Here is a 22,758-nt window from a genome sequence, read left to right on the forward strand (position 1 = left end):
TCAGTTAGTAATGTAACAATGTCATGAGAGAAAAGTGACTGCAGAATAAAGTTCTCTTTCAGCCTAATGCATCTCGATAGAGCACAGATACACATTTCAAGATTATAGCTACAATGTATTCTGCTTGCTACTCGTCTAACTGGACATATTTTCAATTCACTCCTTTCAGCCAGCAAAGTGCCCAGCTCTCAGTCCATTGCAGACGACATACTGGTGCTTTTTACGAGAGCTGATGGTGTATACCACAGAGAGGGGGGTTTGTTTCTGAAAAACAAAATCAGAATGGTCTTCACATTCAGGGAGTTTTCTCCCTACCTGTGGGAGCATTTTTAGGGTTGAACACAACTCACGCTCTGTCCCTGGTGTAATCCCCCTGTGGGCTTTTAACCATGCCCATAACAAGCCCATCCGTTTGGTTGGTTCGTCGGCTTGCCTTTTAAAATTAGCTTGATTTCATTAGTGGAAAGCATGTATACGTCATGCCTCTTCTGGTGTTTATCCTGCCTCGAGCGCACTGGCAAACTACTGAAAACATACAAGGCTCCATGTTTTCCGTATGGTTTCTGTAGTAATTTTTCTATTTATTTCACAGGCAGCGTGATCTCGTTTGGCAGAAGTCGAGCGATTTGCATGATGTCGACCCAGTTACATGGATATTTGCATCTTTACTGGTTACATGCATAATTGCACTTTTGCCGATAAATTTCACTGCAAGCGAACTTCTGTTCCCTTTTGTGTGATTGCTTTGCGCTCATGGTGGTGGTCGGCTCCCTCATGTGAAACTGTTTTACTTTTTAGTTTATGTGCAAGAAAAGTCCAGTTAGGAGTTTACAGCGCTAATAGCTTTAACTCAAGTAAACACGAGACCCATTGCATTGCAAATGTTTGTGAAATACCTTTAGATGAGGTTGGTGCCCCTTAGGAAGGCGCTGTGCTGTACTCAGTTCAGAGGTCCTTTTTCTCACTGAGGAGGAAGAGGTTTAAAACATGTTCTTCAGAGAAGCGCGTTATAAACAGAAAACGTTTGAGCGTTATTCACATGCAAATGCAATGAACATATCAGACTGAGAACCCAGCACGAAGGGTTGTATGTCACCACCTAAAATACTACGAAGTCCATATACCGCTACATAGCAACTACTACATTGAAATGAGCCCCTCTGAGATTACCACTGCAGGGATTACCACTCCTGAGGTTACAGTTAATGTGATTACTACCTCTGAGGTTACCAGTGCAAAGATTACCTCTGCTGAGGTTACCACCTTTGAAATTACCACGGCAGTGATTACCACTGCTGAGATTACCACTACTGTTATTACTATCTCTGAGATTACCACTGCAGGGATTACCACTGCTAAATTACCACTTATGTGATTACTACCTGTGAGAGTACCACTGCAGGGATTATCACTGCTGAGGTTAGCACTGCTGTGATTACTACCTCTGAGATTACCCCTGCAGGGATTACCACTGCAGAGATTACCTCTACTATGATTACTACCTCTGAGATTACTACTGCATAGATTGCCACTGCAGGGATTACCACTGCTGTTATTACCACTACTGTGATTACAACCTCTCAGAGTACCACTGCAGAGATTACCTCTGCTGAAACTATCACTACTATGACTAGTAACTCTGATTACCACTATTGATATTACCACTAGTGTGATTACTACCTCTGACATTACCACTTCAGGGATTACCACTACCGAGATTACCACTACTGTGATTACTACCACTGAGATTACCACTGCTGTTATTACCACTACTGTGATTACAACCTCTCAGAGTACCACTGCAGGGATTTCCACTGCTGAGATTACCACTACTGTGATTACTAACTCTGAGATAACCACTGCTGATATTACCACTACTGTGATTACTACTTTTGAGATTAGCTCTGCAGTGATTACCACTGATGAGTTTACCACTGATGTGATTATTACCACTGAGATTACCACTACTGATATTACCACTACTGTGATTACTACCCCTGAGATTACCCCTGCAGGGGTTACCACTGCTGAGGTTACCACTACTCTGATTACTACTTCTGAGAATTCCAGTGCAGGGATTACTTCTGCTGAGATTACCATTAGTGAGATTACTACTGTTGAGATTACCACTGCAGGGATTACCACTGTTGAGATTGCCATTGATGTGAAAGCTACCACTTAGATTACCCCTAATGACATTACCACCACTGTGATTACTTTGAGATTACCACTGCAGGGATTACCACTGCTGAGATTACCACTACAGTGATTACCTCTACTGTGATTACTACCACTGAGATTACCACTATTGAGATTACCACTTCTGAGATTACTACTACATTGAGTAAAATAGATTCAAGAGTAAGCGTACTGACCCTATGCTAACCTACATCTTAAAACAAAACTACCCACCACCCTATATTTATGGCCATACAGTGCCCTCTCCTTAACTCAGTAGTTACAATCAACGGGGGTGCCAGTGGGCCCACCCGTACATATTTTGGAGTACCAGGACTCTTCCACTCTGTCCCACAGGGGTCCTATTGATCTTTACAATGCATGGGCCTGCCCTGTCCATTAGTCCCACCCAGGCCCAAGCATAGACATGACTGTAGCATTCTCAAGTGGCAAGGACTCCAAGCGCTTCATTTTCCTGAATTCATTCTCATGTTAAACCATTCGGTGCCCAGGCAAAGACATGCTTTCATTTTCATAAAATAATATTTTGTACCCTGTAACAAGTCCAGCATTTCAGGATTTGTATTGATTATTTCCCAGTTCTTTGTATATGTACACAGGCATGGTATCAGTTTTATGGGGACCAGCCCATTTGATATTTTAGTACATGCTGCTTTATTTCACTCTTTGCCTCTTTTTGTTTTTTATCGAACACTAAAAATGTGTTCCCATGACATCGACCCTGTTACATGGATATTTGCACTTTTTCCTTTTACATAGATAATTGTACTTTTGCAGTTACATGGATAATTGCACTTTTAAAGATACATTTCATTGCGAGCAGACTTCTGTTTCCTTTTGTGTGTTTGCTTTGCGCTCATGGTGGCCGTCGGCTTGCTTATGTGAAACTGTTTTACTTTTCAGTTTATGTAGCAAGAAAAGTCAGGTTAGGAGTTTAGAACGCTAATAGCTTTAACTTGAGTAAAAGCGAGACCCATTGCATTGCAAATGCTTGTATTATTTGTCCCTGTTGAGGTCCCGATACCTCTCATGGCAGATGCACAGCAGTAGAAACACAAACCTGGAGGACTGTCCTAAATGGGGCAGATCTTGAGTGCATAAATAGCAGCATCCTTGTAGCAGACACGTTGCTGCATTTTGTTCAATGCTGGCTCTGCCACTGGTGGCTCCATTGGTGGTCTACCTTGGTTCCCCCCCTCCCGCTAACTGAAGAGGAGGAAGGCAATGAACTGCTAAATACAGTCAAAGAGTTAAATAATTGTGGAAGGTCATTAAAAGACATTTTGTATATAGCCGTGCATGTACAGAGCAAGGCCGTCACCATTGTAAGATAAATCTAGTTAACTGGCTGCTACCAGTCCCTAGTATGTGTCATTTAGGGACTGTGTACATAGTGCTTAATTTTGCAATAAAATCTTGCCTGTGCCCAAAGCTCTCCTCTGAAACATGCAGATGCTGCAATTAAATGTACGAGCACAGAATACTGTGGCAGGGTAATGCTGAAGCCATCGTGTACCTCTTTACTCCATTTGCAGCCACTCCTGCCCCTCCAGCTCACTCTTGCAGCTTTCTGCTTTCTTCCCTCCGTTTTTCTCTTCCTCTATCTTTCCCATGTGTCTTTTGCTAGCAGTAAATGCTTGAGGCAGGAAAAAAAGTGCCGGCCCTCAAAAATAAGTGCTGGTCCCCACATTGGAAACCACCAGCTCAAATTGAGCACTGTGTGTACGTTGTTTTCTTTTGGGCGGTCCTGCTTGGTGTCTTGTTCCATTAAAATAAAAGGGAGTGAGAAGTCCTCGGGCTTGGGAAGAGGCCATGGCAAACCAAGTCACCAGCTAGTGGACCTCCTTTGTAGCTCCCTTCTAGGTGACTGCATTACAGTGCACAGCAAGGTGTGGCGCATTAGAGTGTCCAGCATGTAGGGCATTTTAAATTCATAGACCAAAAGCCTAGAAAGGGTAAATGTGGTGGTGCAGTTTCAGCAAAGCAAAGACTGTCAGTGACACCAACATGTCAAGTGGGCGACAAAGAAGCAGCTTCAGGATGGGCTGTACTCTGAATGGCATATTTTTAAAGGTGCTTTCTCTTCCTTGAAAAATTAATCATGATTCGTCGAGTATCCACATGGTTATTAGTAATAATTACCCTCCTTCCTTTGCACTAGGCTTTACAGTACCTAGCCCCTAATCATCCTTCCCATTACACTCAGCCGCTGCTACTCAATCACAACCCTTTGCCCCAACCCCTCACCTAGGAAGATCTTCCCACATCTGCTACCCTTGCACTTAGTCTATTTCCTTACATTATCTATAGACTACCCTAATCTACTAGCAAACCTTAGTGCTTAATTTGTTAAAAATGTAAGGGCACATACTTTTAGTGAGAGGTTGTCGTAAGTCACTCACAGCTACTGCTAGTGCCACACACTTGCACCACCAGTACCACTGACGGGTGGGGTACCCAGCACCCACTGCCACCAGTTGTGTTAGTTTTACTATAAACTATAAACAGCATAAGGTCTGACTGGGTGGAGGAAGGTTAAAAGGTGCATTATGTTTTAATTATTGGCTTAGAGTCTCAGGTCTTGTGCCACATAGGAACAGGAGACCCAATTGCTAGGAATGTTACACATGTACTCCTTAGGTCCCTTGTACACACCTTGTGTTGTTGCCCTTACAGTCCTCACGTTGAACCACCACTGCCATCTTTAGATCATGGACCTTCATGCTGCCCCCACCCCCAGACTACTGGAGTCACCACTGCCCTCCTCCTAATGTCGAACCTCCTTGCTAAGTTTATATTAACATCTGTCAAGGCCTTTGACTTCGGCTGCTGATCTTTGCTGTCCATTGCTACGGACCTTGCCATTCCAGAATATAAAGCCATCACCATCAGAACCTTAGCATCACAAGCTCTAGCGTCATCAGTGAAGGTTTTCGGAATGGAAGAGGTCAATTTGAGTGCTTGTGTGTATGTGGCTCCCTTGGTGTGGGTGTCTTTTTAATCATTCACTCAAATCTTGGAGCTACATATCATGCTTTAATTCCAGTTTGCTGCTGCCTCTTTTTTTCATAATTTCCACACCTGGCAGGGTCACCCCTTCAAACAACCATGCAGAACACTGGGCATCTTTTTAAAATGTCTTCCTCTGTTTCTTATCTTCAGCCACCTGCTCAACCCGCTTCAATCTGGTTTCCTTCACTCCACAGAAACTGTCATCTCAAATGTGGCTTACTTGACCAAATCTGTACTCCACAGCACTAGTCGTGTGTCCTCTTACTGCTTGACTTGTTTGTTGCCTTCAACAGCATTACTCACTCTTTCATTCCTCAGTGTCACCAGCTCAGAATGTATGATGGAACAAAGCATGCGGAAATCATGCATGCCTTAATTTCGCATGCCTTTTCAACATTTTTTCATTGTAAAAGCATGCCTAGTAAAGGAATGTGTGGGAATGGCATGCGTGGCTCTATCATGCCACCCCGCCACCCGCCCTAAGGCCCAAAAGTACCCTACCCCTAATGCCCACCGTTGCCCCTAAAAAGAAAACTACCCCAACCCCCCTCCCACGCTGAGCCCTAAAACCTTCCAGACCCCCAACCTGCACTAAAAACAATCAACTCCCCACCTACCCTAAAAGAAAACTACCCTGACCCCTCCACCCCCTAAAAACAAAATTACCCCGACCCCTCCACCCGCCTCTAAAAACAAAACTACCCTGATGCCCCCACCCCATCCCTAAAAACAAAACTACCCTGACACCCCTGCCCCTAAAAACTGAACTACCCCGTCACCCCCCACCCACCCTCAGCCTCTGTCTCTTTTTAAGAAAAGATTTTTCCTTTTCAAACCAGCATTGCATGAAGGAACTCAGGCGACCTTAAACAAAAGTTTTCCATTTTGGAAAGCAATTAGAGGGATGACTGTCTGTGATCCATTGCAGGTGACCATACCTGTGATTGTAGCCAATAACTGGGTAAGTCGCAAATTGTGACTTGCCTAATTAATATTTTGTAAGACAGGTTGTTGTGTGATCCTATGTGATTAAGTATTTTGTGAACTAAACTATTTGTACACAGGTCGATTCACAAAACCAATTTGTGACCACTTTCTGTGAATGTAATCTTTGTACATCAGGGCCTTCCTTCCTTCCTAAGTGTCTCCAGTCTCCTGTGTGAAGGTCTTGTCCTCCAACTACAACAGAGACCTTCAAGCCTCAGCAAATTAAATGATGGCAAAGTGGACTTTGCACAAGAATAATAGAATCATATTTCGCTGCAAGGCCAGCAGTAGCCATCAGAACATGTAGAATCCTCATTAGCAGTTACTGCAAGTTGTATATCCCCTGTGCGCATAAATTGTTCTCCTGGTAGGATTCCTTTGTATGGAATTTCCCAAACCAGTAACGATCAACAGGAGCTGGAACATAAAGAGTCAAGATGCATAACATAGAATGGGTACAGTCGTGCAGGAAAAATGGCTCCATCACCTTGTGTAAATACAAGGTAGCGAATTACACAGTTTTGGAGCATGCCACTGTTTATGTCATGAGCAATGGATATGGCCACAGTTCTCTTCAGTATTGCACCAGGCACACATTAACCAGACATTAGTCTGGTGATTGTGCAGGAAGCACCTCATGGAATATGACAATTGGCGATGACCCAGACAGTACACCATCCCTGCAAGGGTTAACCCTCTAACCAGAAGAATTTAGTTGATAGAAGTAAGCTACTAACCTACCACCACATAGAGAAGATGCATATTGCCAGAATTGCTCATCCAGAATATAGCTATTCCAATCAATGCAGAAGCACATTATAAATGACTTACAGAATCTGTGGTGCCCTTAGGGCTGAGTGCGCATGGCCTGCACTGATCTCATGCAATCACTGAGGGGCATATTTATACTCTGTTTGCGCCGGATTTGCGTCGGTTTTTTTACGCAAATCCGACGCAAAACTAACTCCATATTTATACTTTGGCGTTAGACCCGTCTAGCGCCAAAGATCTTGGAGTTTGCGTCATTTTTTAGCGTGGACACTTTCCTTGCGTTAATGATATGCAAGGTAGGCGTTCCCTTCTAAAAAATGACTCTGAGGCATGTGCGCCGTATTTACACTCCCGGGCAAAAATGACGCCCGGGAGTGGGCGGGTAAAAAAAAATGACTTCCAGCCGCTTTAGCGTCATTTTTTAACGCCTGGTCAGGGCAGGCGTTAAGGGACCTGTGGGCTCGGAAGGAGCCCAGAGGTGCCCTCCCATGCCCCCAGGGACACCCCCTGCCACCCTTGCCCACCCCAGGAGGACGCCCAAGGATGGAGGGACATCCCAGGGAACTTAAGGTAAGTTCAGGGAAGTATTTTATTTTTATTTTTTGTGGCATAGGGGGGCCTGATTTGTGCCCCCCTACATGCCACTATGCCCAATGACCATGCCCAGGGGACATAAGTCCCCTGGGCATGGCCATTGGGCAAGGGGGCATGACTCCTGTCTTTGCTAAGACAGGAGTCATTTCAATGGGGGTTGGGAGTCAAAAGAAATGGCGCTAATCGGGTTGAGGCGAAAATTTTGCTTCAGCCTGACTTGCCCCATTTTTTGGCGCCCAAGCTCCATTTTCCCCTACGCCGGCGCTGCCTGGTGTAAGTCATTTTTTTTTACGCACACCAGGCAGCTCCGCCGGCTAACGTCATTCCATAAATAAGGCGCCCGCATGGCGCTTTGGAATGGCGTTAGCCGGCGTTAAATTATTTGACGCACAACTGCGTTGGCGCAGTTGTGCGGCAAAAAGTATAAATACGGCCCTGAGAGTCTTGAGTGACCATGCACTGTCCGCCTTAGCCACTGATCCCTGCTCACCTTGACTCTTGCATCTCTGACCTCCATGTTAGTTTTCCTTTGACCTTGTTAGTGCAGAGGCAATGGCTGTGCAAGCATCTGTGGACCTAGGACTGGAGCATTGGCATGGGAGAACCATGATGAGATGACGCTTGTCCCCAGGGAAGAGGATGCAACTGTGGGAGCAGATATGAGGAGTCAATGCTTGGAGTCTGGCATGCATCTCACAGTTTTAGAGGCGGCGATGTGGGTTCATACGTGGGCATGAGGTTGTGGTAGAAGATGCTGGAGCATGTGTGGGTCCAAAGAGACTATGTAGAAACTGGAGAACACATCATGAGCTGTTTCACCCGTCAGAAATCGATGTGGAAGTTATGGGGAATTCCTCAAGAGCAGAAATCAGTTGCAGGGGGATGGCACTCAACTCATCAGTGTAGAGGCAACATATACTTCATGTATTATCTTGCACTTCAACACTGCCAAAATATCAGTGCCCCATCATCTGGTAAGGTAACAGTGTGATACCCTATGAATGTGCTCCATTGCTTCATTTTCTGCCTTTTTGCTTCCTCTGTCGTATTAAAATTTAATCCAAGTATTTCATTTGCATTTTCCGATTGGGAAGCCCTTTTATTTTCACTAAAACATACAACCTCATCCAAATCAGCACAGTAATGCAATTCCTGCTTTAAGCAACTCGTATATAATAATTCTATTTTTATGTCATATATGTAATTTGACTTGCTGTACCGAAACATACTAACAGTGATTCATAACAACTAGCAGTAAATATTAAACAAGCATAACCAACACCTACAGGTCTGTTTTTTACTATCTCGAGTTGCTTCTTTATGAGTTGTGAAGTTTTCGTACATGGTTGTGTGGAGGGGTGAGTGAGTGAATGCAAGAAAGAATCAATAGGAGGAGGAATTAATAGATCAGTGAGCACATGGCAGAGTGACGTGAATTTTGTGCATGGATGGTGCATAGATGGTGCATGGAAAAACACGTTCAGTGCGTGGATTGACAGTTGCAGGGATGGATGAATAGGTGAGTAAGTGCATGAGTGATTTTCAATCCATGTATTAGCTCAACTACCTTTTCAGCCACTATGAACTTACTCCTAAAACCACTGAATCTTTCTCACCTTCCTCAACTCAGCTGTCACTCAATGAAGAGGCACTTCCACTCAATAAAAAAGCCAGACCTATTGACTTTGCCTGTTAGCTTTAGGAGAGTAGTCCAGGACATGTACATTTTACAAAAAAGGTACTGATATTCAAAGTACATGAATGCTCTAGAGTAAAATAGTAAAAGCATTCTAAACGAAGCCAGTACAGTACTAATAAGCTACTTGCAATGTCCAAAGGTGAGCTTTCAAAAGGAATAATCAACACAAGGCATGCCAATTCCAGTTCCTGGCACTGCCATTTTTTCAAAGGAGAGATGCTAGGCTACTCAAAGTTACCAGCTGGCTCGTGTTATCAGTTACATCTGAAATACAATATTTTTTCGATGGATCAGTTTTGAACACCAGTCCTTTTCAAGAATTCTGACGGCGATGCTTTGTTTTTGTGATGTGAACTCATATAGGACATTATATCAGGCCTCCTTCATTACTATTTTAAAGTCATAAAAAGCTGAGACGAGGAACGTCAAAGGCAGCTAAAGGCGCACATTATCCCAGCAGTAACAGTATCTGTGGCGTGCTGGGGGAGGGAAGGGGGGGGAGGGGATTAGGTAAAGCAACCCCTCTCTGCCAGGACTGCCACGGAAATGGGTTAAACAGCCTAGGTTCTTACCCTCCCTACCATGTCAGCACTGCATAGACTAGAATACAAAGAGCAAATGTCCCATCAACGGCCTGAAGGTAAGAGGAATAGCCATCAACAGAGCAGCAGGTGCAGTGGCAGCGGGGCTTTGGTGTGTTTGGAGCCCTATGACCCAAATCTTTGGTTGTATTTTACTCTACAGCTAGAAGAGGCGGTGGGCACAATTTACTTTGCTTGCACTAGGACCCATGCCACCATTGCTACTAACTGCCATGTGGCATTTCGTAGTGTGGAGACGGCCTCTGTTACCCCTCATCGGATGCATTGGGCCTACATTTCCGTGTATAAGCCACCATGTCAGTGGCTCATCTAACCCTGGGTGGCGTATGCCCTGTCACCACCAGATGTGCAATGATGATCCCGCATTTGTAGCCATTGGTGGAAGTTATGGGCATGACCTCACAATGCAAATAAAACCCATAAAGCTCCACGAGCCGCAACTGTCGCCTGCACAGCATTAGTGTATGCACTTTGAAGCTCCCTCCCTAGAGGCTTCTCTGTCAACCACCAAATACTATCCGATGGTCACTTTTGTAATGCGGACCTAAATATAGTTTTTTAATGTCAGAGATTATTCTTTGCAGGCATCACAGGACTAACGCAGTGCATCACAGCACCTCTTTCTTGCGTTATCCATACCAATGATATTCCCTTGGAAATTCACCTTTGTTTAGATGTACTAATTTCAACTTTCAATAGACGCCACAGAATAAGGGCCTTTCATGGTTTAATCACCCATCAGTGGCTTGTCACTCAGGGAAGCTTTTCATTAACTCCTTGAAGAATATTGTTTGACGTAACACACACTGGTCTTTAACTACGAGCCCAATTACCCCATGCAGTCACTTGGCAAAGCCAGCAGTTGCTAGGACTACAAATAGAAAGAAACAAACAGAGCTACAGGACTCTCAAAACCTCCGCCCAGATGTCTCCTATTAATAAATACAAGCACATTTCCTTGGACACAGTTGTCAATATTTTGATGTAATATAAACTTACCAGTTCTTTCCGCAAATGTTTACTATCCAGATGATTTGTGAAAGGATGATTCGGAATATGCAAGAGATGATAAGAAGCAGCTTATAATATTAGACCATTATTACCCTTTTGATCGAAAAACATCATGCACACACAGTCATTTTTGTGCATCCCTTCACATGATGTAGATGCATATTCTATCCGAACAGACCACTTGATAGAAGACCATGGATAAATCTATGGATGGAGGCTATAATTGTACCTGCAGCAAAAAATAATTAATGCGTTGGAGTCCATGCAGTACACAGAAAAATTATATCCAGACTAGATATCAAGAAATGCAGAAAAGAGAAAACCAGATGCCAGGCCCTTTCCTGCTACTTCTTAAGGTTATGGAATGGCATCTTCATCTGAGGACTTAGGACCTGGTTTAGAATATGGTGGACAGGGAGCTCCATTGCAAACGTGACAGAGTACTCTGTCCACCAAACTCTGGTTCTGACCTCCTCATTTAGAGACAGTTTCGTCATAAGCTTTCTTTCAATGTGTTTCCTGTTTGCTCCATCGATGAAAACCTTCCTCAGACAGCTCAATGGAGTTGGCCATTGGAGGAAGGGCATTACACCTCCTGCCCTATTTAGAGTGGGCGATGTCATGTCATTGTTTTCCTACAATAATGTAATAATGACCCCAACATCCTGGAAGAGAAGTTCTATGGTATGGGTCACATTCATTTCCGTTGCTATGGGAGTTTGCTTTTGGAAAATAAAAGATGTTCAAATATTGGTGAAGGGCTATCTTAAGTGATGGGGGCCACGCACCAAACTTTTTTGTACCTTGAAGGGAACCACTGTGACGGCGATTCTATTCAATACACAGATATGATCATTGGGCTGGTGGCCATCTCTAAATCTGGTGGTTAGAACCGTCTGGGTGGTGGAGGTAATATTCTCATCTTCCCTAATGGGACAGACAATACTCTGTTCACCAAAGTCTATATCAGGCTCTAAGGTCTCAATTGTGCCTATTCTTTAGAAAATATATTGTGATGCTGTTCTTCAAGCAGCACAGAGTCATCAGGAAAACGGCTACGCACCGACTGCTGCTAGGAAATGGCACGATTATTAAGCATATGCACTGAAAAAGTACTGTATCAATTGGGGGGAAGTGAATGTGATAGAGCGTTCCGTCCTAATAAATTACCTGTATCTGGACGCTCTTGGGTCGATGAATCTTTTGACCAAGTGGGGCTCTCTTCACCCGAGATTTGTCAATTTAATCAAATCAATAATCAATAACGAACATAAGCAATGCCCTGATCAACATAACACTTCACAATTAATCCAGAAAACATTTCGGCGAACCATGACCTTTCGGCCATGAATAACCACACCAGTTCATTCAAAGTTAATGAATTTATTTCCCTATATTAACAAAGCTAGCACGATATAAATGTGTCTCAACACCAAATGATATATGTAAATGAACATTAATAGCTGTCCATAACGGCGAAAAAGATGCAATCTATGCAGCATTTGAATAACAATGCATTCGATAATAGCAACGCAAACCACTAAAACTATAATCTGTAATGGGCTAATTGCATACATTAGTCAGCATAACAAGGTCTCAAATTGCATCGTGCAACAAATGAATCCTCATCTAACCTCAAATTAGCATCTGCATGTGGGATTTCATGCAAAAACGATTTAGCAACATTGATTTGGAAAACTCCTAACTAGGGCTCTTATCAAAAATCAGCAGTTGGTTACCTAAAAAGAAACACAATGCAATTGTACATTTTCCTTTCATATTTACCAAATTCAATCAGCATTCAAGGAAGTCTTCGTCTCACAGGTACCGGTTTCGATCAGCATGGGACGGGGGCAAAGGGGCAGGGTGGACGGGGCAATTGCCTCACAGCGGCAAGATAAAAGGACAAAACTACTACTTTATGCAAAGGGGTAAATCAAAGTTAAAGTCTCTAGGGCGAGAATTACTTAAAGTCTCTTTCTCTCGATTAGAGAAAGCATCAAAGTCTCATTCAAAATGGCGTCGAACATCAATTGGCATCGTAGAAGATGGCAAAATGACGAGGTCGGCAAGAAGAGCCATAATGGCTGCAATGTCTAATGTCCTCAATGGGTGCAATGGGTAATGGCTAATGTCCGTAATGGCTAATGTCCGATGGGTAATGTCCGCTTTCTTCTTGTGCACCAGGTTTAAATAAACAACAGTTCAAATCCAGTAGGGTCTTCCATTGGAGGGTTCATAGGTTGGCTTCAAATTGTCTAATCAAAAACAACAATTCACAAGCTTCTACCTAGGCATACATTATCCTTGGAGTCGGGAACGTAAGTTGCAACATATTTTACCAATTAACTCACTTTCAGAGCTTCCATTGTCTGCACCTGCAGATTGACCTTGGAGCAAAGAAGAAGATGCCAGGCTGGCACGAAACCTTAAAGATAAGCATGTGAACCGATCTCACTGGAAAAGTACAGCTTCAAGCAAGAATACACGTTTTATTAGCACATTAGAAAAACACGAGCATCTAAACCGTGAGACAAGGCAACTAGGCCAAAGCCTCCACTAAAGTTATGCTAAGTTAAAACATTTCAAACAAGCAAATCATGGCACACGTTTACGGTTATGTCAGATTAGTACAATTCTAATACATCACGTTATATAAAGCACGCTTATAAATGTTGGCGAACTACTCTGAGGGCACATTTGTCCCCGTACAATCTTTATTAGTTCGGTTAAAGTCACACTTGATTATTGCAGCACTACGTTTATGCGCTAATAAATGTAAAACCTTCATTTCTGCGTCATCAATCCCTCCTCTGATGACTATTTGTCATCACACAAAACTATTCCCACAAATTTTATTGCATTAAAATTCTGTCAGTTCTCTTTGCCTTTTAGTTCCCCTTGTTCTTGCCTTGTATTCTTCTGCCATTCTTTTCATCATTTTCTCTTCCTTCCTCCTTTTAATTCTTGCCATGATCATTAGTATTCCCCTCTTTATTCCCCAAATCCCAAAGATGCAAATTAGTACTATTAGTATTCCCTGTATTATTTTTAGTAATATTCCATTCCAAATGCCACCAAGCCAATTTCCCACTGAAGCAACTCCCTTTCCAACCTTCTCCCAAACTCCTGGTTCTTTCAATTCCTCCAAGTCTGCACTCTCTTTTGTTAGATTTGCAAGCATTGTTTTAATCTTCACACTGTTGTCTGGTATATACGTGCAACAGTGACGCGCACCAAGCATTTTGCAAACTCCGCCATCCTTTGCTAAAAGAATGTCTAGGGCAAGCCTGTTTTGAAGAGTCATAGCTCTTTCTGCTGCAAGTTCAGCATCCATCAGTATTATAGCACCTGAAAACTTTGTCAACATGTTATCCACTATAGTAGACAACTTTCTTATTTTGATGGAATTCAACACAACTCCCAATGAAGGAATCATCGCTCCAAATATATCTCCTACCACAGCAGCTGCGGTCTCTCTTTTCTGGATACGATGAGATCCAGGCGTCTTTGGAATCACTGATAGGTCATCCAGTTGATAAACCTTTGGGAACACTATACCCAAATAACATCTCCCCCACCATCCCTTTGGAAGACGATAATAGGCATTATGCCCACAAATGTAATATACACCAGGTATGACAGGGTCAAGTCCGTTCAACATGAATGTCCATTTGGCCTTAAAGATAAACGTATGTTTACATTCACTCGCTCCCACGAAAATGTCATCATAATAAGATTCACCACGATATATACAAAATTTCCCTACATGCCAAGCGTCTAAAGCTATTTTTCCTTGTGTTTTTATTGCGGCAAAAGCATAATTATCTACTGAAGTCCTCTTACTTAGCTCTTTTTCTAATTTCGCATTCATTTGTGCCCTTCTATCATCTGTGCGATCTAAAAAGCTTATTTCTACTGCAGAGAGCGAGCAGGTAAGGTTTTCCCTATGAGCGTGAGCTGTTTCAAAAGGTTGCATTGGCTCGAAAAATTCCCTCATTATTTTAGCATCCCAATCTTTAGCAATCTGGCTTAGTTGCGTTATTATAGGAACATATGCAAAGGTAACATCATAATTTGAATAAAAATACTGTATGTTAGTTTGACCATAAAATCTAGAAGTTACTAAACTACATGTAATCCCATATGTAAGAGGCATGTGGTGATAAGTCACCCCTTCCGTTACCGATGTCGGTATCTGTGTACACACATAACAATCTTTCGCATCCATAGTCTCAACATATTCTGTTAGTAGGCGATAGAAAACATTATACGAAAGTTCCTTCTTATCATGCAAGTGTCTCTCATCTAATTCTAGTCTTTTCAATGCGGTTAGTTCAGTGACAGTAACAGGAGCAGAAGTAGAAGCATCAATTTTCTCATTCTCACCCTTACCACGCGTTGCAAGCACTATTGCCATTATTATTAGTACACATGCAGTTATCAAGCCTATACACGCATATTTACAATATTTCACTCTACTGTTTTGTGTAGCGTACTTAGTCATGATCTGTATAGAATCAGAGAGCTAGAAGCACCTATAAAGAAACGATTTAGCAATTAGTTACAAAGCTGAACGAGCGCAATGTTCACACAGTTTTCTTCAGGAGCCCAGTCACTTATCGGTTAGCAGCATTTGTCTCAATTCGGCAATAACTCAGTCTTTTATCAGTTAGCAACGCTGTCTCAAATCGGGTTTAAGAGTCAATCAGGTTATCAAAGTCTTATCAAGTTAGCAAATGTCTCATCCGGTTTAGCAATGTCTCAGCTGGTTGTATCACATTAGATTATAGCAAGCAATGTCATTTATCAGTTTTTCAGTCAATAGTGTCCATAAAACTTTTCTTTTCTATTGGTATCCCTTCTTCTTCGTTCTCGAGGCTAAGAGATACAAATTCGTCGGTCCCATCGTCATTGACTACATATGCCCATTCTGGACCAGAATATCTCCTGTTTGGTATCCTTTTCCTTTTCAATTTTGCATCTCTCTTTGATTCTGCCTCACTGGTACTTTCCTCTTTGGCCAAGTCTTTTTCTTCACTTGATGTTGGTACCACGACAGACACTTCCTTTCTTTTCTCTTTCACTCTTGGCCCTTCACTGTCGTTCAACGTTTCTCTAGTTCTTAGTTTTACTGGTGATATACTTGGTCTTCTCTTTGCACTGTGTCCACTTGATGGACCTGCGATCTCTTCTGAGGAAGTTTGAACAGTTTCGTTCTGTTCTGCCTTGTCCCCTCCTTCTGGGGAGTCAATCAGGTTTTCCTTTTCTTTTTCAGTACCGTCTGCTTCCGGGAAAGCCCTCCTCTGATCAGGCTCTCCTGCTTCTTCACCTCTTTCGAGCCCTTTGTCACCGTTACTTTCTTCAGGCTCTTTGTCACTTTCAGCTGCTTCAGGCTCTTTGTTACCTTCAGCTGCTTCGTCGCTGTCTGAGGTTTCTCCTTGGTCTTCCCCAAGTGAATCGGTTGTTTCGTCCTCAGAGAATATTTCTCTCTCCTCTATTTCTGCCTGTTCGCTTCTAGTTCTGTTTTGCTCTGTCTCAGCGCTCGGCACTTTGTTATCAGGTACTGGCAGTTTCAGCGCTTCAACTTCCTCATCTGTGGGACACAACACTTTCTTTGTATGACTGGCGTGAATCCAGTTGGGAACTCCCGCACACTTCACAGCGGTTGTGGTCGTCAGGATCACTTGGAAAGGGCCTTTCCAACGGGGTTCCAGACACAACTTCCTCACGTGCTTCTTTATCACGACCCAGTCACCTGCTTTCAGTGTGTGTCCTGGACCTTGGATCGGTGGCAAGGTGGTTGCTTCCACCTGGTGAGAGAAAGAGCGAACCACGTCAGCCAGACCTTTGCAGTAGTCTAACACCATATCATCTGTAATATTCAAAAGCGCGTTTGCGGGAACTGCAGGAAGTCTCATGGCCCTGCCCATGAGAATTTCGTGCGGGGACAATCCAGTCTTTCTGTCAGGGGTGTTTCTCATTGACATTAACACCAGAGGCAATGCATCAGGCCATTTCAAATTTGTCGATGCACATATTTTCGCCATTCTTGATTTCAGTGTACCATTCATTTGTTCCACCAGTCCTGAGGCTTCAGGGCGATAGCTACAATGCAGTTTTTGCTCAATGTTCAGCGCTGCGCAAAGTAACTTTATCACCTCGTTATTGAAGTGACTTCCCCTATCTGATTCTAAAGAGATCGGGAATCCGAAACGTGGTATCAACTCCCTCAACAATAGTTTTGCAACTGTAAGGCTGTCATTTCTACGTGTGGGGTATGCTTCAATCCAGTGACTAAAAATGCACACAATCACCAACACATACTTCAGACCTCCATGCACAGGCATCTCAATAAAGTCCATCTGCATTCTGCTGAACGGGCCACTCGCCCTGCCAATGTGGCTCATGTTCACAACCGTTCCCTTTCCTGGGTTCATCTGCTGACAAATGACACAACGATGGCAAACTGCTTCTGCAACTTGACGGAATCTGGGGTTAAACCAATCAGTTTTGAACAATCTTATCATGGCATCTCTCCCTAGGTGAGCCTGCCCATGATAGAACCGCGCTAGCTGCGATAAGAGACTATTTGGTAAAACAAATTTTCCTTCATTTGAAATCCATAACTCATCTGGTCTCCTTGTACATTGTGACTTAATCCAGGAAGCTCTTTCATCCTCCCTGACGCTATTCTGTAATGCTTTTAGTTCATCCATTGAATCCACGACCTTCAAGGCAAATGCTTCAGCTGGTTCGAGCTCTGGCTCACTTATCAAATTCCATTCATCCCTGAGCAATATACAGTTCAAGGCACAAAATCTTGCGACTTGATCCGCATATGCATTTCCCAGGGAAACATAGTCCTGTCCTTTTGTATGAGCACTACACTTTACCACTGCAATTTCGTCTGGCATCTGAATGGCGTGTAACAATTCCCTTATTCTCTCCCCGTTTTTCACTGGGGACCCTGAAGAGGTCAGGAAACCTCTCTGTGACCATAATTGCCCAAAGTCGTGCACAATTCCAAACCCGTACTGACTGTCAGTGTAAATGGTAACCTTCATCAATGTAGACAGTTGGCATGCTCTTGTAAGGGCTACAAGCTCTGCTACTTGTGCGGAATAGACTCCTTGGAGCCAGGACGCTTCCAAGACACCTGTTACAGTACATACAGCATATCCTGCTTTCAATATTCCCAATGCATCTCTTAAACATGAACCATCAACAAAAATAATATGGTCATTTTCATCAAGCTTAGTATCCTTAATATCAGGTCGGGGTTTTGTGCAAAATTCAGTCACCTGAAGGCAGTCGTGCTCGACGTCTTCAGCGTTCTCAATTTCAGCATTTTCACCGGGAAGCAAGGTTGCTGGATTCAACGTAGTGCACCTTTTCAGCTGCACATTCGGTGAGCCCAGAATTATTGTTTCATACCTTGTGAGTCTTGCTCCAGTCATGTGTTGCGTTCGGGAGCGGGTCAAAAGTATCTCAACTGAGTGAGGGACCATGACTGTTAATGGGTGTCCCATCACTATTCCTTCACTCTGAGTGAGGCTGATACCAACTGCTGCTACGGCGCGCAAACACCCTGGCAGTGCTGCTGCGACCGGATCCAAAGTAGCTGAAAAATACGCTACTGGTCTGTTTATGCCACCATGGGCTTGGGTCAAGACAGACAAAGAACATGCATCACGTTCATGACAAAACAATGTGAAAGGCTTTGTGTAATCAGGCATACCTAAAGCTGGAGCCCTGCACATGCATTCTTTCAATTCCATAAAAGCATCCATCTCATCTCCTTTCAGCTCAATTTCATCCAAGGCATCCTTCTGGGTCAGTTTCAGTAAAGGCTTTGCTAGAGTTGAGAAGTTGGGAATCCACTGGCGACAGTAGCTCACCATCCCCAAAAACTTCCTCACCTCCCTCCTCGTCTTTGGTGGACTCATTTGAAGTACACTTGTTATTCTTTCCTTCATTATTCTCCGTGACCCTTTCTCTATTTGATGACCCAAGTATTTCACTTTCTTCTGACAGAACTGCAACTTTGAAGGAGACACCTTGTGTCCATTCCTTCCCAAATGGTTCAGTAGAGCAATGGTGTCGGCTGTGCAGCCACTTTCTGTCTTAGATGCAATCAGTAAGTCATCAATGTACTGTACTAGGGTTGACTCGAATGGCAATTCTAACGCTTCCAAGTCTTTCTTTAGAATCTGATTGAAAATTGACGGTGACTCAGAAAACCCTTGAGGAATTCGACACCAACTGTAAACTCTGTCTAAGAATTTGAAACAAAAGAGAAATTGGCTGTCCTCATGAAGAGGCACCGAAAAGAATGCTTGTGACAACTCGATGACTGAGAACCACTCGGCATCGCAAGGGACTTGAAACATTATCACAGCTGGATTCGGTACTACAGGGCAGCATTTAATTATGATGTCATTTATTTTCCTCAAGTCCTGCACGATTCGGACCTTTCCACTCGGCTTTATTAGTCCCATGATTGGTGAATTACATGGACTGCTTAACACTTCTTTCAATACTCCTTGTTTTACAAACTCGTCAATGAGTTGTGCGACTTTCATGAGGGTGTCTTGTGCCATGTGGTATTGTGGGGTCTGGGGAAAGGTTACATTGGGTTTTACGGTCACTTTCACTGGTTCCACTCCTTTCACCAATCCCACCTCTTTTCCTGTCATATCCCACACTTCCTTTCCGACTGTTTCCCGTAATTCAGCTGGAATATCTTCTTCAGTTATCATCGGAAAAAGGTTAATCAGAGGATATTCTTCATCGACAGTTTCCATCTCATCCCCTTCTACACTGTCCTCTTCTTCCCCATCACTGCTCGTCTGAATTCTAATTCCATCGTTCGAACACATAATCGAACATCCCAATTTGCACAATAGGTCTCTCCCTAACAGTGCTATCGGGCTTGAGTCACATACCACAAATTTATGTAACCCTTGATAGTTACCAATTCTGACTTGTACTGGATCTGTGATTGGGTTCGTCAGGTGCCTGTTTGCTACTCCCACTACTTGAACTGTTCTCCCTGAGAGTGGCAAATTTGGTACTTCAATGCTCCTAACAGTTGAACGTGTGGCTCCTGTGTCACACAAGAATGAAACACGATGACCCATAACTCTTCCCTCCACATATGGACCCTTTTGATCAACTTCCAAGGATGCTGCAAGCACCCAATTTCCCTCCTCATCTGAACTTTCACTCTCCCATACATTGTTTATTCCATTCTCACTGTGTAATGGGAACTGTTGTACTGTGCCATTTGTATTCATCACCTGACCCGAGACCTGTGGAGGAACCATCACTTGCTGCTGACTCACTGGTGCCAAAGGTATTTGCATTTGCTGATTAGGTACCATGGGAAACTGCTGTTGCATTGGCTGCATTTGCGTCATCTGCATACGGGGCATCTGCATCTGCTGCGGCTGCATGGGCTGTAATCCCTGCAGCTGATTTATGGTCTGAAAATTTGGGTTTGGACCTCTCATTTTCGGTCCCCTCATTGTCTGGAATGCATTGACATCATTGTTTTGCTGACCAACACCTGCACCTTTCTGCACCACCATCGGGCACTCGCGTTTCCAATGTCCGACGATTCCGCACACGTGACACGGCATCACCCTTTTCATTGCCTGCACACCATTCGGAATCGCGACAGTGTTCAAATCCGGACCATTACTCCCAAAGCCTCCTCTGCCTCTGCCTCTCGCCTGTGGCTGAAACACCATGTTTCCCTGCGGCTGCGGCTGCGGTATCTGCTGTTGGAACCCTTGCAACCCTTGCAAACCTGTCTGAGCTGCTTTAAGTTGCATCATCATCACTTTCTCTTTCAACCTTTTCTGTTTCACTTCAATTTCGTCGCTACAGTATTTCGCATAATTCAACACCTCATCAATCGGTTTCGACTGCCAACAAATCAAATGCGTCTTTATCATCTGACTTATCTCTGGTCTCAGCCCTTCCACAAATCTAAACACAAAATGAAGCATGTCCTTCGCCTCTATTGTTTCCGTGCCACTGTAGTTCTTGAACGCCTTCAACAACCTCTCATAGTAACCATGAATCGACTCTTTAGCCTCTTGGGCAGTTCGATCAATCTTCTGCCAATCCACATTTTTCGCGGCAACCTTCGTCTTCAAATGCTCAATCACCTTATAGTACAAGCTCATTACCATAGGTGATGGTGCACCCGTATCCCTGTCTCTCTCTGGTTCACTTGTCGGCGAACCTACAGCCCTTTTGCAGTCTTCCCACAAGTCTGCCGGAACCACAATCTCAAAGAGGGTGTTCAGGTCTTCCCAAAGACATTTTGCAAGCTTCACAAACCTATCAGTCTGTTGATACCATTCAATCGGTTTCTCTCTCAGTTTGGGAAAATCATCCGTAAAAGACTGAATGTCGCTTCTGTGCCACGGTACATGTATTAATTTTCCCCCTGCTGTCTCCCTCATTGGTAACATGGTTATTGCATCACTACTCTGTGGTCTTTTCTCCTTATGCTCTGGGACACTGTCTTTCTTCTTTTCCTTTTTCCTTGCCCATCTGCTCTCCCATTTGTCTAAGCACCTCCACACTTGTGCACTCTGCAGCAATTCTCTAAGGTGCGTTTTCATGCCTGCTGACCTCATGTGTTCAAAGTCTGTGGTCCCGAAATCCAATCTATAGCTCCTGCTCAAGTGTTTTGTCTTGTCTATCTCAACCCCGTTTTTGTCAGCTATTTCTTGCAACCTTCTATGTACCTTGTTCACTTCTCTCGTAATCCTGGGACATAGATACCTCAGCTCTTCTTCCGAGTAGGACTCTAACCTATTCAAACCCATAGTCCCTTCCACCAATTCTTCTGCTTCCATGTTCAACCTGACCTTATTCAGATAGTCCTCTCCCTTCCCACTGGCTGAGCTTTGTGTGGAATTCAGACTGTTGAACCACTGTGTCAGCTGTTGCGCATTCAACCCCATCAGTGTAGCATTCACATCGACTGCCATTGATGGTTGCGGCAACTTTTCAGTGTTCGATGATAGCGGTATCATCAGTGGGGGACTCGACCTCACCACTGTTGACTGAGCACATATGGGACTAAACTCCATCAAGGACCCAGATCCAGTTGGCAGAGCCGCTATCGGAGTTGTCTCTGGAGTGTTTTCTATGCACCTCCTTTCCGTCCCATTCTGCACCATTGATCCTTGACCGCTCATACCTGAGTTAGGCTGAATGTACAAAGGTACCGGTGGACCTACAGTAATGGATAGGGATATCGCATCTGGGTTCTGTCCATTCCCCAGGTTCTGAGGCATGTTCATTCCCACACTATGGGTCATCATTGCCGGCATGCCCGTCTGACTCCCCGTCATCTGAGCATGTGCGGTTCCCCCCTGCATCTGCTTTTGAGGCATCAAAAGCTGGGTTGACTCAGCTTGTGCCAATGTTGGGTTGCGACCATTCTGTACTCCCATTACGGTTGGATCTAGAATCATTCCCGTACTGTTGTCACTGCTGTAGTACCTTGGGACCTGCGGCTGATAATTTTCTGCTGTTTTCAATATAGGCACATCTGGATATATTCTCCTAACCTGCGGTATCTGCGGGGTGAACAGTAAACTCGGGTCCTTAGATCCCGATGGCGTTTCTGAATTTGGAGTTTCATTATTCTGTACCGGTGCCGGAGGGGCAGAACTGGTACTTGGACCTTGTTCACTCTCTGCATAAGGTGGTGGACGGTCGTTCAGCAATTGCATGATAAACTCCTCATCCTCTGACTCGTCTTCTCTCCTTAACTTTTCCTCGTCCTCTCTATCTTTGGAACACCTCCTGTTTGTCTTACAGGTAGCTTTCTTGCCTGTCGCCTCTTCTTCCTTA

This window comes from Pleurodeles waltl, chromosome 10 (genome assembly GCF_031143425.1).
Source record: "Pleurodeles waltl isolate 20211129_DDA chromosome 10, aPleWal1.hap1.20221129, whole genome shotgun sequence".
Classification (NCBI taxonomy): domain Eukaryota; kingdom Metazoa; phylum Chordata; class Amphibia; order Caudata; family Salamandridae; genus Pleurodeles; species Pleurodeles waltl.